The sequence below is a fragment of the Acipenser ruthenus genome, chromosome 35, assembly GCF_902713425.1.
Source record: "Acipenser ruthenus chromosome 35, fAciRut3.2 maternal haplotype, whole genome shotgun sequence".
Lineage (NCBI taxonomy): Eukaryota > Metazoa > Chordata > Actinopteri > Acipenseriformes > Acipenseridae > Acipenser > Acipenser ruthenus.
The window spans coordinates 1,967,478-1,981,528 of record NC_081223.1 but is presented as its reverse complement, the minus strand read 5'-3'; the positions used below and the strand labels follow the sequence as shown (position 1 = coordinate 1,981,528).

Sequence of the window (14,051 nt, the reverse complement as noted above, 5' to 3'; positions counted from 1 at the left end):
CTGCAACAAATCCCTTTGATTTACTGCATGTGGACAAGTTCTACATACTGTTTGTGACAACTGGTGGCCGAGGCATGAAAGGAGTGGTTATTGGATGAAGTACTGTGTACTTGGTCTTCTCAGGCCCATCTTGCCAGGTATGCTCCAGCATTGGTTCAATAGAGTAAGAGATCACATAGGTGTTGTCCAATACATGGCTCTGAAAGCACAGAAGCATTTTAGGAAGCAAGCTTTAAAATGAGAAGGATTTAGAAGATGTTGAACTTCTACATACCTTGTAATATCCACCATCAGCTCCCACAGGAATTTTTACAGTGATTAGCTGGGGACCGACATCCAGTTTATAATCTCTATTATGAATCGTTGCAGGGTCAAGCTTGCGGCCATCAACTCCCATTTGAACATCAAGGGTAGTAATTTGTGGTGCCGGAACAAGAGGAGGCAGAACACGGGGAACATTCCATGTAATCATCTGTTCTGTGAAGGCCGTTCCATCTGACAGAAAGGAACACCATAGACTTGGTATAGAAAATTCACACTTCAACCTAAAACCTAGAACAGTTCTTGAGCACCGTTGCCCTCCATAAGCTTACTCACCAGTAGGACATGCAACTGCAGTGTCCACCATCATGACCATCCATCTTTGCTTATAAAAGGTGGTTGATCTTAGCACAGCCATTGGTACAGTTTGGATCTGTTGGAGAAGAGGGGGAACTTTTACTAAAACAAAAGCAAGACTTGTCTACCTTCATAGTCTGGATATACTATACTAGAGAACAATGAAGCCTAGACTACTTACCACCTGAGGCTGGCTTTCTGTGGAGTTGTATGCAGCTCTAACCAGAATTCGAGTTGGTGTAGTGTTTATGCCATAGCCATTTGTCATGGCCTGAGCAACAGTCATAGTTGTCTTTCTATTTGCTGGGAGATGGAACACAATTTTCCAGATGCTGTTGTCAGCAGCAGTTGCCTAGCAGAAGAAAATCTCATCAGAATAGGGAGTTTGAACACAAAGCATCCCCAGTCTAAAAGGATTGGTCACAGCAGATGGCTTGTTTAATAAAACAGGAACTAAAACTGAAAGGTGAATGTTTAACAAACGCATCACTGAAACCCTTCTAGATTCACCAGGCATCTAATGGAACAGAGTAAATCCTCAAATACAACTGCGTACGAAAGAGCCTACATGAAAGCATGTGGTCTGGATCAGATACAGGCAGAGTTTACAGCCATTCATTTGTACGGGTCCTTACTACATCAGTGTACCAAACTTTAGGACAATACCTGAAATTGCACCTATGCAGCAGTCTTCAAAAAGGTAAAATCAGGACACATTTATCATGAAGGATTTATAGCCCTGCACATATGAAGCCACTACCTCAGTGGTTGAAATACAAGGCTCGCACACTGACAAGAAACAGTTAACTTCTCCACAATTATATTTTACCAAAGCAATCACAGAATACATGCAAAGCCAATGCCTTAAATGTCACACAATTCCAATATGGCCACCCTCTTGGGAGACAGGTTAAAGTTAAGGGGGCCGTTAGATTTTGCTTCCTCTAGATGAGACAGTAGAGTAGACGTCAATAGGCAAGACCAAGGGGACATGAATGAAGCAAATGCAAAGTCACATGATTCTACCTCAGGGTATGCAAGGGACCAATCAGGATCATCTTGAACAAAGTTGGGCTCAATAAGTGGCACCCCTCTTCTCACAGAAACCTAAAGAGAATTCACATTAGTCATGAGTGAAGCACTTCTGTAGTGACAATTAAATACCCACACAACCCAACAAGTTATACTGAACAGCATTATCACATCCCGACAGCCCTTACCTCCATGTAGTTTCTTTCACAAAGAATCTCCCTCTCTGCCCATGGAGAATAGCGGCATGTCATGCTCTGAACATAGGAGGAAGCTGAAGTCATAGCACTGTTTGAGAAGACACTGATTTGTACTGTCAGCTTGTAGGTCTCATCATTCTGGAAACAAAGGCTAAAGTTAGTCCCAGCATGTCACCATTAGAAACAAGTTTACAAGAAATAAAATGATGACTCACTGTGTTCTGAGCAAAGCAGCTCACCACAGAAGCAAGGAACCTGGCATTTCCCAAGAAGTCAACGGTTAAGCTATATCCACACTGTGCAGCCAGTCTTGGAGAGAGGGACACAAGCGCCCCCTTATTGTCTATGGAAAGAAATTAAGTTGGCCTTTTAAGAAACTGTACACATGATCAAGCAAGGTAGAGATATAAAAGTGAACACCCCCACCGCCCCATCTCATCTACTTATTGAAATTTTTAAAACTATATTAGTAGAATTATACGCTTGTTCGGAACAGTAGGTTTAGAGTAAATGATTTCTATTTCTGCGCACTTGCAGTCAACAAATCTGACTAAGGTTGTAGCAGCACAGGTCTATTTAGTGTGATCAGCAACATGCTTTTAAATCCAACGCAAGAGCTTTTCATACCCTGCATCTTACAAAAACAAAGCCTGGTTGATGCCATACAGCGCAGGAGTGCTCTGTACTTAATTCACGTTATTACATTACGAGTCAACAGGCTTTGTACATCAAAAGCTTTCCATTCAAGAAAAATGATCACTCACCAATCACATTGATGCGAAAATACTTTCCAACAAAAGACTTCTCCAACATCATCACATAACACTCCCTTGACATTCTGTCCTCACCGAGCCTGCAGAAGACAACGATACTTGAAAACACACAACCGGCAAATAAACAGGAAGCTGAAAGTACAGCTCTGCTGAAGCGACCGTTATCGTACCTAGAGGGGGGTTCTGCGTCCAAACTTCTGTGACTAACACTGCTAACAGCAATGTTATTCTGCATTGGAAAAAAAAAACACGCAAGTGAGAAACACACAATAAAATGAACGTTTCTAAAGCAGAGAAAAGATCAACAATTAATTACCCAAATCTAAGACAACACGGCATCATTAAATCCAAGGCAGCCCCGACCGTGAACTTCTTTCACCGTTATAAAGAAACAATAATAAAAACAAAACCGTCAGTAGCTGAGTTTGGTGTTCCTTAGTGCGCAATGGGTAGCAGGGCAGCAGTGTGGAGTAGTGGTTAGGGCTCTGGTCGCTTGACCGGAGGGTCGTGGGTTCAATCCCAGGTGGGGTTCACTGCTGCTGTACCCTTGAGCAAGGTACTTTACCTAGATTGCTCCAGTAAAAACCCAACTGTATAAATGTAAAAATAATGTGATGTCTTGTAACAATTGTAAGTCGCCCTGGATAAGGGCGTCTGCTAAGAAATAAATAATAATAATAATGGGGTTATAAAGAGGTTCAGGTGCTAATGGGAGCTAATTAGCTGCAATTGATGCACGCACCTCTTTCATATTAGTCCTCTAATTTTAAATCAGTACGTTAATTAAAATAAATAAATAAATAAATAAATAAATAAATAAATAATACTTTTGAAATTATATTACAACCCATTTAGAAGATTGTACTTTGAATTTAAGTTTGGCAGAAGTACGTGCGGATCAAACTGGACTGTCACCTACAAGGACTGTCTGATTAAAGGCTCAGCTATGGAGGCGTGTAGTAAACAAACCCCAATGAATAATAAAAAGCAGGCCGCGCAAATGAAGAAACACATTTATATCATGCAGGAATCCAGGCAGATGTGTTGCCTGCGCCAGTTTGAGGGGACGAGAATGACAGCTCGAGTTCTGATGTGAACATCCACAAGTCAATTACACATTTTTACAATTTCACCAGACTGATAGGTAGGCTAAGCAGACATTAAAGTAGACAATTTATTTGAGGCCACTTGATTTAAGAAACAGTGCAAAGCATCTCTTTAGCATGTCAGATTTGCCATGACAGGGGCAGTCCCGGGGAATAGAATGACCAAGCGGCAAATGGAAAGCACAGCGCTTAACCTGAAATACAACGCGCAGTATTGATTTAGAACAGACTAAACACAAATCGGATGGCGTGTTGGAAATTTGAATTGTAATCAATTTATTTAAGATCTGAAGTTCCCATTTCAATTGTTGAGCTTAAGTGCATTCATTATTTTATGTATAATTAATTCAATTAGTGTGTTGAGCATTTTCAATTCGGCATATTATCTTCGAGTGTTGAGCTTTGTCTATTTGACAGCTGTTATTTCAATTCAAATGTTGAACTTTGTCGTTGATGTTTGACGCTCTGGCTTTTGCAGTTCACATTTTTGTTACATTCCACCTCTCATAGGTTTGAACACAAACGGGTTTATTTGTGAAATTGTCAGATTGTTTCTTGTGTATCCAGCGCTCATCTGAACTAACTGGTTCAGTGGTGTGTTCCCGTGAATAGACAGCACATGTCTGAGGGGGGGTGTTCTGTTCAGCGGTGCATTTCTGTGCGCCCCCCAGCCCGGCCAGCTCTCCCTCCCACCCGATCTGCAATCTTGGGAAGATCTTGGTAGCTTTGACCAATCATAGCCCGTGTCACTACCAAGAATTGACCAGGAGCGAGCCAATCAGATTTCGCAGAGCTACCAAGGATGAAGTGACGGAATTATCCAATCAGATCTCGTAGAACTCCCTCGAATCCTGCGCGTTCTCAACGGCGGGAGATTATTGAATCGTGAAGACTTTTGGTTTATTTCGAAATACAATCATCTGAAGGGAAGAATTTTATTACACTATTATTTTAATTGTCACTAGTACTGTACGTATAGTAAGAAAAAAATTAAAAATGCCAATAATAATATATGTTCGTATTACAAATGTCAGCTGTAGAAATGCGTGGATAGTAAACTCTGTGTTTCGTAATATTATCAATAAAAATACACGATTGACATTTTTACAATAGGTGTCAGTTCTGAGTGTTAAAACATGTAATATTTACGACAGCTAGAAACTTGTTTGAGGGACTGTTTTATCCAAAGCGCAATTATATTTAATATATTTGTCCGTTATAATGATACTGTAATACTTGTATCCGGGACAACAGAAATCGTACCATGGTAAAATAAATAGTACCATATAGTACCGTGGTGTAGTGTTGCATTATACTGTAGATACCAGGATACTTCTTAGAAATAAAAAGTACAATCGTATTATCATGGTGGTACTGCATTATAGTACCAGAATAGTGCATTGTACATTGATAGTATCGGATACATTGTGCTTTTCTATCATTTCCTTTTAATTATGTATCCATGAACGTTATATTACTGTATTTAACTTTAGGTTTTTAAGTTTAATTTAGTTTTCATTGAAAAATGATCTTGTTTTGAAAGCAATACTTAAAAAACGTGAACATGGGTACTCCATGCTTTTTAAAAAAATAATCTCTCTTTTTCAACAATAAGTCCCCATTTGGCCATTGTGACTATTTTGTGTTTAGCCTATTTGTTTAATTGAAGTCTTTTGTTTAACTGCAACCTTGCTATTCTGTCACAAATGCTCTTTTTTCAGGTTCAGATGGAACCCTTGTTTAGAAGAAAGGCTGATGGCAGACTCAACCTGACTGATACAAAGTGATCCATAAGCTGGTATCGCCCCAGAAGGTTCAACCATGTATGTTCGAATTTGAATCAATGCATAGGTCTCCCTTTCAGTGCTAATTTCATTATCTATTACAATGCATTTTTATAACTGATGGTGTGATTTGAACTTGGCTGCTATATAATGAATGTTTTAGTATACACATATCACATACTGGCATTATTATATTTGGTGGAAAACAGTCAGTTGATATAAATGATATGTGGTCCAGTTACCATACCAGGTACCTATTGCTGTTGTTTTTCAGCTCTGATGACTGGTGCTGATCTGAGCAACCAAGAACTCCAGAATAATCGTACCTTCTTATACTGGACCATGCAAATACACAGGTACAGTGAACTTGATAAAGGATTGTCAGTATTACCATTAAAAATGTAGGAATAAAGCTTCTAAATTATTAGTGCAATTTTCTATGAAATTCCACACAGGAGTTGGTAGCAGTGTTTGATTTTTATAATCTTTCATAAATAATTATAAGGTAGCTGCATTTCTTAATTACAAATACACAATTAATTAATATTACATTTCGCAATCAAGGGATGATATAATGCGCAAGGATACTTGTCTTTCATAAGAGTTGAAATAAATTATAGCGCTTTGAGATTATATATGTTACTATCGGACTGTTTAGAAATGTACTTAATTATATTACAACTTTTCTAAAAAAGAATGTTATCTCGAGGAAGGAGGCTTGTTAAGCCGAAAAAGCTCAGCTGGGAGAGCGTTACACTGAAGATTTAAAGGTCCCTGGTTCGATCCCGGGTTTCGGCAAACAGTAAGAATTTTTTTGTTTTATATTATTTTGAACTAAAAAACAAAACACATTTTCTTCTTCAGTGTAATTGGAGGAAATAATAACATAGCAGAGTGCCATTTTCTAATGTGATTAAGAAATGCATAAAGCACTGTCCCTGGGTGGGCTTGAACCACCAACCTTTCGGTTAACAGCCGAATGCGCTAACCGATTGCGCCACAGAGACCATCCTGCTCAGCCAAAACTGAGACCACATCTAAGAAGAAAGCAACACTGGGCAGCAAAGTCTGTAATCACAATTACATGTATTCAAACCAATGCAAGCAAACTTCAAGCCATTTATATTTATTCCCAAATAAGACAAATTCTTTCATTGCTACAAAAAATATAAAAAATCTCCGCTTCTCGGAAGGCATACGATGGAGGGCGCACTGCAGTTTTTCAGCCTGGGGAATATTACAAATTAGGAGACTTTGCTTTAAAATACACATGTAGGGCAGGCGACTCTGTTAAAAAGAATTGTCACACTTTGTAATTATCTCCATAATGCGTTGGGACTAAATACGCAGATACATTAAAACTATTTGTAGAATGCGGGCATCGATCCCGCTACTTCTCGCATGCTAAGCGAGCGCTCTACCATTTGAGCTAATTCCCCTTGAATTGTGCCCGTGATTCTCATAGGCTACATCGCAGCTTAATATGAGCAATTCAGATTGTCTTATTGGCAATGTAGTCTGCCATTTGCAAATTCAAAAAATAAATTAATTAACTAAATAGCAGATATTTCGACTAGAGGTATGTTTTCAATTTCTTCAAAAAGTAGTCTCAGCTCTTTTATTCAGTCGCTTATAAATCCACAATCTGTGTCCCGATGCAGCAGCGCTGTGTGCTGTGGCTCGAGCTTGTTTGAGGCAGGCAATGCAAAAATGCCAAAACTTGCTTTTGTATCACACGACACACTTAAGGTATGCTTTAACGGCTTGGCTGCCTCAAGTTAGTTTGTATTGTTAATGGAACACCTCGTTGTTGCCCAGTCATTGTATCATATGAAGTAGAGCTTGCCAGTTGGGGGTGACGGTCTGCCAATAAAAGTTAAGTCTATATTTGAAAGGGTCATTTCTAGAGAACATAAGAATAGGCCTTGACTAATATTTCACTGGTTGCCTACGAGGGGCTTGAGAGGCGAAAATTGGGAGTGAGATATTAAGAATGATTTCTCCGGTTGCTTAGAAGGCTTGAGAGGGGCGAGACATTTGAGAGTTTAAGAGTGAGAGGAGTTTGAGAGGGATGGCGAGATTGAGGGCTGGAGTTTGGGAATGGTGCTTAGTAACATTGAGGTTAGATACTGATAGCAGGACGAGATAGGGGGACGAAGAGTTTTCCCTTCTCGTCGGGTCAGGCAGCATGCTCTGGCCGCTAGGTGATGTAGAGAGGGAGACACAAGAAGAGCAAAGGATTAGATATAAACACTTTCTGCTGGGTCAGGCAGCATCCTCCGACTGCTGGGTTGGGAACGGAGGAGGAACTGGTGCTGTATACCTGAGAGATAATTCCTGATGGAGGAAGGGGCCAGGTTAAGGGATAGCCTGAGGTCTGTCATAAAGGCAAGGAGGTGCTGAAGGTTATAGGTGAGAGAGATACGAATCTGGGCACAGAATGTTGGTTGGTTAACTTTTTTTTTTTACTTCAAGGTGTAGTATTCTGTAGTAAAATTACTACAGCTGGCCAGTATCTGGGTGCACGGAATGGTTCACAAGACCTCATGGTTGAAATGGCTTAACGCTCAGAGTCTATCCATTGTATTCCTCTTGATGTCCTGGTAACTGTTGCCTTTTTTCCCACTGGTAAATCACTGGTGTTGTCATGATAAGTTCACAGGGTGCACTCTGTTCCTCCAGGAGTCCTGCAGAGGAAGTGCTTCACAAGAGCAGTTAGACATAGTACTTCCATGGTCAGGTCATTGAATAGACAGAGCAGCCTTTTCTGAGGGTAGAGATTAAAGAGTGAAGGATGTCTATTGATATAGGGAGCCAGGAGGGAGCAGCAGGGAGGGGGGGCTCTTGAGGATCTCTCTGAGTGTCAGCAAACTGATGGGATGGATAGGAGTGTTGGAGAAGGGACGGAGATGAGGCAGCAGAAATACTGAATTCCAGAGATGTAGGCTTTAACGGTAGTGGGGGCTAAGTGAAGAGAATCCCTTGCATGGGCGATGGAGGCTACAATCCGCTGTTCATTAAATCGGAATGGGATGTATTTTGTTTTGAGTGCAGAAAGTTGTAAATGTTTTCCATCCAATGGTAAATGAAGATTTGGTCGCTGGGGCTAAGGCTGTGGCCATGTAGTGATGAGCAGATTGCAGAAGACTGGAGATTGTTGTGTTTAGTTGAACAGCAGACGTTGGTGTTGCAATTATTAACCTGGTCGAACAAAATAAGTCTTCAGTGTAATTTTAAACAAAGAGCGCTTTCCACGATTTAAGATGCTTTACAGACTGAATATTGGAATTGGCAGCCGAAACTGGGGGATAAAACTGCCTGTGATCAGTGGGCAGGTTGCATACTTTGCATACCGTATTTGGGAGAAAAGAAAACGGATCATCTCAACTGCAGCAGCTGTAGCAGAGTGGCATAGCAGAGAGGCGCAGCGGAAGCGTGCTGGACCCATAACCCAGAGGTCGATGGATCGAAACCATCCTCTGCTAGCTTGTTTTTCTTCTGTTGGTAAAGTAGATTTTCTAAAATTTTACATTTCAATTTAGTGTGTGTATTTCGTAAATGTTAATGTGTAGAAACAGCAGGTACGCAGCTTATCTGCCTCTACCCATAGAGGACGCATACATTAAAAAAAAAATAAAATTCTGAACACAAGGTGTGTTTATGTAATCTGATACGTTACATCTAGACTTAACTGTTACGGTTAACACAATTAGAGTAAGTTATCATAACAATAGAGTTAAAAGAACATTCAAATAAGATGCCAGTTAAAAATGCGCCAAAAATGACAAAGTAGCCTCGGATTAGGACAACGGCACTTAAAGGGTAAGAAACACATTTGCAGCAAAACCCTTGAAATGACCAGAGCCTTCCTCCTCCTGAATACTATGCAGGTGGGCGGGGACTGAAACCTCCCCCGGCTAGAGAGATTGGTGATTGGTTGTTTCTTTAAATTATTCATAGAGAGGTGCACCCTGGGTATTACTTATCTTCTCTTTTTTACATTATACTTTAATTGAGTGGTTATTTCATTATGTGAATTTTGTGTTTGAAACACATTGGCAATTATTAACATTACTATGAACAAGTGTTATACTAGAAAGGAAACTGACACAGACTCCATCACTGCAGTGATACATGCCGGGAGTAGGGAAGTTGTTTTCCCCTGTATTTGTTAAGACTATACTTTCAGGGATCATTTTTATAGTTTGTGTCTAGTGAAATGCGTTTCTAAAGTGTCTGGTCTCGCTAACCATGATGAGGAGTTACAGTGTTTTCTTCTGAGCGTGAAGCGGGTCTTAAATGCTGCTTCACTGTAGCTGTTCTTGATCATTGATGACCGTTCTGCTCTCTTTTGAGGGTGGAGGAAGAAAACACAGTCTGAGTGGTTTGTGACATTTTATAAATGGTAAATAAAAAATAAAAAGGAGTTTTAAGTTTGTTAGCATCGTGGTATATGATATGTATTACAAAAGAAAGTTTCTTTAAGATAGGATATATTATCTAGTTTAAGTGTGTAGTGTTTGGAAAGCGGGTTATTAATATTAAATAACAGTGGATTCTTGTGTTTCAAGCGACGCCTAGTGGAAGAGAAGTTCATTACATGCATTTGCAGTCCGAAACTGGAGCAGAATAATCTATGTTACACTCACATTTTGGTGCCTGTGTCGGTTTAGCTGGAAACAGTATTTTCTCATTAGAAATGACTGTTAGTATAACAAGGAAACTGCAAGCAAGGACTAAAAACACCAGAATGAGTATGAGCTGGCTGAGGTTGAAGATGAAGGGCGTCCTTTGTTGAGGGTAAAGTGGATAAATGTCATTGTAGAATGTCATCTTTCAATGAGCTGAAAACAAACACGGAACAGTGCAAACAGTTATTCAGTACTTCTCGCTGACCAGAACACTAACGCTGTCTGCAGACGTCATTGTCTTTGTTAAAAATAGACAGGAAAATCAAATAATGGTTTTTAGCTGGTTGTTTTTTTTTCACAAGAATGTTTTCATATAGACTAGTCATTAAAATGTGCGTCCTTGAACAGCTTCTAATGTGTTCAAACTGTATACTACTTTATCTTTATAATATTTTAAAAAATATTATATTTAATATTATTCTTGGCAAAATAAGATAAACCATCGCGTTGTGGAAATCCCGTGGATTACATTATATATATACAGCTCTGGAAAAAATTAAGAGACCACTGCAAAATTATCAGTTTCTCTGGTTTTACTTTTTATAGGTATGTGTTTGGGTAAAATGAACATTTTTGTTTTATTCTATAAACTACTGACAACATTTCTCCTAAATTCCAAATAAAAATATTGTCATTTAGAGCATTTATTTGCAGAAAATGACAACTGGTCAAAATAACAAAAAAGATGCAGTGTTGTCAGACCTCGAATAATGCAAAGAAAATAAGTTCATATTCATTTTTAAACAACACAATAGTAATGTTTTAACTTAGGAAGAGTTCAGAAATCAATATTTGGTGGAATAACCCTGATTTTCAAGCACAGCTTTCATGCGTCTTGGCATGCTCTCCACCAGTCTTTCACATTGATATTGTCAGAGCAGAAGGAAGCAAGTTTTCTTCCAGGACAACCTTGTACTTGGCTTGATTCATGAGTCCTTCACAAAGACAAATCTGCCCGATTCCAGCCTTGCTGAAGCACCCCCAGATGAGTCCAATTTTCAGCTTTGCCCAACACCTGGTCGTCTAATGGTTAGACGGAGACCTGGAGAGGCCTACAAGCCTCAGTGTCTCGCACCCACTGTGAAATGTGGTGGAGGACCGGTGATGATCTGGGGGTGCTTCAGCAAGGCTGAAATCGGGCAGCTTTGGCATGAATCAAGCCAAGTACATTTTAATATTCCACATAACGTATTACTTTGAAAAACATAATATATTTTTTTAATACAGTGCTATTTGAGTATTTAAAATATGGTTTTCTTCAAAATTAAAATGCCAGCAACGGTGTGTTAATTTAACGAAGCGCCTAACGCCGCTCGGAACGTTCGCATTTTTAAATCCTAACGGTCTCTGCTCAGCTGAGTGGAATGTTCACGAGCCGGTTGCCTAGCAGCGTCTCCCCCTCCTTCTCTGCCCCGCCCTCTCGCCCTCTCTCGTTGCTCCAGCTAGGAGTTCAAATTTAGCTTAGTTTTATTAGCGCAACTCTTTACTAACTTTTACAAATTAGCTTATTAGGGGCTTCGTGTTTTTAAGATGGTTCAAGTGCAGTCCGGGCAGACTGACTGGAACATCATTACAGTATACCGCACTGCGCTCAGCTTTGTGTGGCGGCTGATACACAAAATAATGAACGACTGTTCATTATTTTGTGGCATACAAACATTTTCAAGATCGCAGTGGTGGTAATGTCACGGGTGTCGAATGTGTTGATTATTATTTTATTCAGTATTATCACTTATGATTTTTGAATTTTAATTGGATTGGTTTTCCTTTTTTTGCACAGTTTGTTTATTTGAATTATTGTTTTATTTTTGAGCGTTAGATGCATTTTAATGTGTATTTGTTCACTTAACCATACGTCATCCACTCTCTGGTCCAGACCTCCTCCTAGGGCTCCTGTCCAGACGCCTGTTTGGGCAGCCCTCTCCATAGGGTGCTGCGCTTCAGCTGAAGGCCTCAGGAGAGATCCTGATATCCTGACAAACCACGAACGCAAAGGTTCTTGTCAGTACCTCTTTTCAAATGTCTTCAATCACCAAGTTCCGCAGTCCTCCCAGAGTGAGTCCCCGAAAAAAAATAACAAAACGAAACTGACACTGTCCGTGCACAAAAAAAACCTAACCACTCGCTGTCTAATCTCGTCCTCTTTATTCTCGTTTACTTCCCTCGGCTTCTCTCTCTTTCCTATTCCGGTATCTCCTAGTTCCATGCTCCCAGTCTCCTAGTTCCTCACCCTTTTTATTCCTCAAAGCCCTTCTAATTCCAGGTGTGTACAGGTACCTGCAATTGTTTGGGGCGGGACCTGAGGTCCGTGTGCTCAGTGCTTGTGATAAACAAAACAAAAAATACTTTAATTACGAACTCCGTTTCACTCGTGCACCTACAAAATAGACAAATAATAATCAACACAGCAAAAAACACAGTGCAAAGCAAACAGAAAATTATGAAAAGAAAAAAACGATCTAAATAAAATATTCACACAATACTAATTAATACGTGCAGAAAATAAATACATAAACACAGGCATATGGTCATTTGTGTCAAATACATACACATGTATTTATGTTTCTTTTGTTGGCAAATTAACCCACTACATTATTGCATTCTGCCACGTCATTAGATGAGCAAAGCCCCTTTGTGCCAGTGCGCATTCAGAGGAGATGCGCTGAGAGAATCCGTCTTGTGTGTCACTCAGTACTGCCAGCTTTTCCTTATAGGTGATATATTGGTCAGCATAGCTGCTTTCCAAGTAATTGACCAGAGACGATTCCCAGCCAATACAGCTGTGTTTATGCCCACGTTTCAAATAATGAAATTTATAAAAGCAAATCGCATTGTTTTATGTTTTCTTTACTTTTAAAGCTGAGAATCAAACACACTTCCGACAACTTCATAGCCCTGCTGGCTACGAACATGTATTGAGTCGGCTGTTTCCTATGACCCTGGTGATACCGAGTGTTTTCCTAGCATCAGCGTCGGCATTACCATGTTTGGCATGCTTGCTGTACACTCTAGCATTGCATAACAAGCTGGCATTACACCTAGACTTCGTGGCGCAACGGTAGCGCGTCTGACTTCAGATCAGAAGGTTGCGTGTACAAATCACGTCGAGGTCAAAACCGTCTTTGTTTCTATTCCACACTATTTCATTTTTTAACGTGTTTGAATTTGAATGTTTCCGGACATTTATTTATACAATTTAGCCTACACAACATATAGATTGTATAGCGATCAAACAGAGATTTATTGTATTGCGATTCATTTTTATGTTTCATTTGATATAGCACAATAAACTAAAGTGAATCCGAAATTAATGTTGGCCAGTCTTCAATGACATAGTTGGGTAATAAAGTCATATTAACACTTCCTTGCATGAGATAGTGAAAATAGCTATAGAAATACTAGTTTTGAAGAAAGTACAGCAAGTAATGATTGATACCTTTAAGCTTAACAGACCTTTAAGAATTAACAACGAAGATATAAAAACGGTGCACGTAGTCGGCAGGATATGAACATGTAGGAGCAAACACCAATAGATTTCAAATTCATCACCTTAACCACGACTACTTTCGGTAAAGTAACGATGCAAATGTATTCTGTTCACATTGTATACAGTATTGCAACAAAATTACTTATTGGTCATTGTCATATAGCAATTGCTATTGTAAAATGTGTGCATCATTTATAGCTATAACGATATTGAAATAAATAATCTTCCTTTTTTGGGTTGGCTTCAATTCGTGTTTTTTTTTTTTTACAATTGTCATAACATCATTCATGAAGCAACAGCTGGTATGTGCGTAATAAACCCAATCAGGCCTTGATGCAAGACAACCCTAGTCTGTGCTGAACT

The 14,051-nt window shown here is 39.5% G+C and overlaps 1 protein-coding gene, 1 long non-coding RNA gene and 2 other non-coding genes across 4 annotated transcripts in view; 2 read left to right on the top strand and 2 right to left on the bottom strand.

The window, feature by feature from the left end:
* LOC117395269 (DELTA-stichotoxin-Hcr4a-like) overlaps window positions 1–14,051 on the top strand; it is a 412,383-nt gene that overhangs the window by 244,502 nt on the left and 153,830 nt on the right. The gene's annotated exons all lie outside the window — the stretch shown is intronic.
* Window positions 2,665–3,030, bottom strand: LOC131705195 (uncharacterized). Its single transcript, XR_009310221.1, has 3 exons — window positions 2,937–3,030; window positions 2,791–2,849; window positions 2,665–2,700 (listed from the first exon to the last, which is right to left on the bottom strand). It is a non-coding gene; the product is annotated as an uncharacterized LOC131705195 (long non-coding RNA).
* Window positions 6,444–6,517, bottom strand: trnan-guu (transfer RNA asparagine (anticodon GUU)). The gene has a single exon. It is a non-coding gene; the product is annotated as a tRNA-Asn (tRNA).
* On the top strand, window positions 9,684–9,896 carry LOC131705588 (small nucleolar RNA U3). Its single transcript, XR_009310535.1, has one exon. It is a non-coding gene; the product is annotated as a small nucleolar RNA U3 (small nucleolar RNA).